This window comes from Colius striatus, chromosome 2, assembly GCF_028858725.1.
Source record: "Colius striatus isolate bColStr4 chromosome 2, bColStr4.1.hap1, whole genome shotgun sequence".
Classification (NCBI taxonomy): Eukaryota; Metazoa; Chordata; class Aves; order Coliiformes; family Coliidae; genus Colius; species Colius striatus.
Genome location: NC_084760.1, coordinates 99178819 through 99183023, shown reverse-complemented (window position 1 = coordinate 99183023; position 4205 = coordinate 99178819).

The window sequence follows — 4205 nt, the reverse complement described above, 5'->3', positions numbered from 1 at the left end:
TTGGTTCATATTTTCTCACTACTAAAGTAAGCTGAAACAGAGTCCAACACCTCTTTCTCTGACAATGCATGAATCATAAATGAAGTGTGACAATTCTTATTGTATATGTTTGTATTAGGGGGGATATGTCACCACCATCCTGCATTGATGCACTAGAGAAGTATGTGGGCAGATCTACTTCCACAAGAAAAACAACTGTTTTGAACAGATTAATTACAGTCTGTGTAATGTCTTTGTTCTAAGTTATGATATTATTCACTGGTAAAAATTTCTAGCTATGTTTCCACCTTTACATTAAGAAGGAGGATGAGGCAAAACTAATCTCTTTGCCCACCTTTCTATGGAAACATGAAAATGTCGTGCTAGGTGGAATGAGTGATCCATCTGCTGTTGTCTCTGACAGTGTCTGAGAGGTATCAAAAGTTTCACGAATTTTCATGATTTGAAAATAGTGAACTTCTCCAGAGCCTTGTATTCAGCACTACTCCCCCTCCTCCTGCTAGGGAGGGCACCACTACTCTATCTGGCACTGCCTGCGAAGAATCAGTAGATACTGACACTGAGTTATTCTCTCAGCCTTGGATTTTACCTTTCTCTGCAGATTAGGGATGAAAAGAGTACTGCAAATGCAATCTAGTTTGCAAGGCCTTGTGCTCTGATTTTAATCCTGTTTTGAGGTGCAATATGGCTTTACACTCTGAGGCTGCCAAATGAACACTTGAAGCACTCTGTAAAAATGAAGCCCAAAGACAAGTTTCCCATTAAGGTGGTTTTAAAGAGAGATCCAAAGCTACTCCAAAATAATGTAGGCCTGTGAGGTATTAAGAGCAAGGAAGCCATATTGTTATGTCATTATATCATTACAAAATAGTGCCTGTGAATGGAGACTACTATTAAAAACTGTGTTTTTGAGGAATATGAGAAAGTCAGACAATGGGCAGATACATCGGATAACTATGTCCTGAAGACTTTCCATTTAATATGTATCTACGTACTGGAAACCACAAAACTGCTAATAAGTCAATAATTTTGAATCAAACATTGTCTCAGATGCAGATGCTGAGACTGTAATAAGAAAGCTGAGGTCTACTTTCAGAGTTTTCAACCTTTTAAGATTAGAAAAAGTTCCCCTCTTAATAAGTTAATTATGTCAATAATGCAAACAGCTGTTGTAACCTGTTTGAAAAATGAAACCAATCCTAATAAGACTGCTTGCTGAAATAATAATTTGTGAAACAAAAAATACATTTGTCTTTCATCGATAGTTGGCAGATAGGACGTCTTAATCCAATCCAAGTTTTTAAGATGTGAAATGTTGCCAAGTCTTAATTTCATAATTACTGCCTAGAATTTAGTATTTCTCTTATGTTCTAACATTTGGTTGTATGAATAGAAAGATTGAGGCACTTTGGTCAGTTTGAGCTGTACTTTATGCCACTGGTAGCCTCCACTGACTTTGGTGCAATTATGCACAATGTTTATTAGAAGTAAGGCAGAAAGAATCTACCAAGTTAAGTCACAATGAAAGGACAAGAAATAAATATGAATGAACATCTACATAGAGGTCATGGAAGATGCTAAGACTTTTGACTTTTCATGAAGATGGCAACATCCTCACTCAGAGACGAGATCTGTGATAGCCATTCTGCTAGTGAGCTAGCTGGCCATCCAATCTGATCGATATCTGTGCCCTGCATTGCAAGGATGTACCTCCATAGATTTACACTCAAATCCTAGGACACAAGCACATACCAACAAGCTTAGAATATTCTTCTATATTGTGATAAAACTGACAAGTACTGAAGCTAAAGCCTTAATCACAAATTTAAATTGGATTTTTAATACCATATGTAATTAATTCTGTGAACAGGTTGGTCCCCTAAATCTGAGAAGTACTGTAGTGAAAAATAATAAACTTCATTTGGGGATATTTTTTCACTAAAATTACTATGATTTTTTATTTCAGTATTGACTTATCTCTCCTGATCATTCCCTATTAACACTCATGTTATGGCCTGAAATTGGTGGAAAATGGAGGAAATGTTTCAAATATTTGAAATTTCTTTTGATTTTTTTCATGAAAATAACACGTCCCTTAAAAAAATCTGAAAAATACAGTTGCGTCTAGATTTTTTATGTTAATATTCCCTAATGAATTGCCTGGGAAAAAAAGAAAAAACAAACACCACAAAATGAGATTGGCAAGATTCATCATCTTTAAAGCTTTTATACGTACCACTTCAGAATATATTTTTTCCAGCTCCCAGAAATTTACATTCAGATTAGGATTTAATGGTCAAGAGAGAAGCTTTCAGATTTTTTCTCCCCAACACAATGCATTGTTTTGCTTTGATTATCCCCATTACACAAATATAACAAATCAACCGAGCTAGACTTTATTCTTAATAACACATTTACACTACTCTGAGCAGATGCACAGTTTGAAATGTATATTCCTGTGTCCTTATTTTAAGTCACTAGACTTTGTATGCAAATGATTTTTAAAGTTTAAATCTGATTTAAATCACGTTAAGAGCCTGTAGCAATGCCACCATGGGGTTTTTTTAATATTTTTTTCTTTTTGAATAATGCAGTGCTAATTTTACAGACTTTTTTTAAAGCTGTCCTGTGTTTTGCATGAAAAACACTTTTTCTTCTTTCTGTGGTAACAGATTAGTCACATTTACATTGCTATACAAACAGCAAAAATAACTTTGGTTTCTCTTTTGCAGTGAGTTTCTCTGATTTCCGTAAAGGTAGTCTTGGGAATTGCATACATTCAAATGACAACGTTGCCTCAAATGTGAGACAGTTTGAGGTGGTACATTGTGGGCTAGATAGCAAATGGAACTATTAGAATGTTTTGCTGCCCTCTAGGTGATGAATATTTAGATGTAATATTCTGGTATTTTGTAGATCTCAAAAAAGGTTATCTGTAGACTGGATTTGAAATATTCTACACATATTTAAGAACAAGAAGCCATTGTTAGGAAAATGCTGAAATGAATTTTCCAAATTATAAACTAGCCTCTAAGTCTACTGATTTTTTTTTTTCATTTGCTTCCCAATGTTTATCAAGTATTTTGTCAAGTTACTTTTGTCTTTCAGTTAAGTTTGGACATTTCAGTAGACAAATGAAAAGGGTAACTAATACCAGATATTATGTTTCTGCATGTATGATTTATTTCTGAAAACTTGGAAACTATTATTGTCTTACCAAGTGCAGTGTTGTGGGCTTACTTTAATCCAGTTTTGTACTGAATTAGATGGCTGCTCACAGGTCTACACTCCGGGACTTCAAAATGTAGTACTGTATTCTTTCAGCGGTGATAGAAATGGGCTGAGGCATCCCTCAGTACCTTCTGTAGGTTCAGTGGAAGCAGAGTGGGAAGAGTGATGCCTGCTTACCCAGGCTTGACTGAGTCTTCAGAGCATCATGGAAGGACCGAGGCTACCTGCTGCAGGGTTTTGAAAATTAGCTTCCAACAACAACTTACTCTACCCTGGATGGTATACCTGTTTGCTTTGAATATTTGTAGCCTCTGAAATTCTTTGCCATAGATTTGAGTTATCTTCACAAATATCACAGAAAGTTCATCGCAGGGAAAAAAAAAACAAAAAAATCCCACCTGAAAGCAACATGTAGCACTGCAAATTAAGTAATGTTACAACCTGAAAAGCTTTCTATCTTCTTTTTTTTTTTTAAAGGCACAGTAAGCTTGGATCTCACCCATCGCCCAACACTTCTGACAAGATGAGCATAAACCAAGGCTTCTAGAAGCCCTTTTACCCTCAAGCGCGGCAGAGCAGGTGGGCCCAGAGGCAGAGACCTCGCTCGGGACTCACCACCCCCCTGAGGAGGACTTTCACCTCATCAGAGCAAGAAACTGTGTTTTCCTCACTCCTGGAGTGAGCTCAGCTCAATAGAGACGGCTGTTCGCCCCTTAAATCCATTTTAGTGCCCAACCTCTGCCGCTTTTAGGCGAGAGAGGACGAGTCCAGAGCAGCTATGGCCATTGGGTGTGGAAGGGTTGATGTAGCGGTCATTAGGCTGTGAGGGCGGCGAAAAGCATGAAGCAGAGGGGTTTGAAGGTCAGCTTGCGGGGTCAGGCGGTCAGCCGGGCAGCTCAGCCGTTAGCGCCTCCCCCCGCTTTAAACTTCCCGCCCGCCACTCGCGCCGCCGGTAGCCGCGCTGCCCGTTGGCC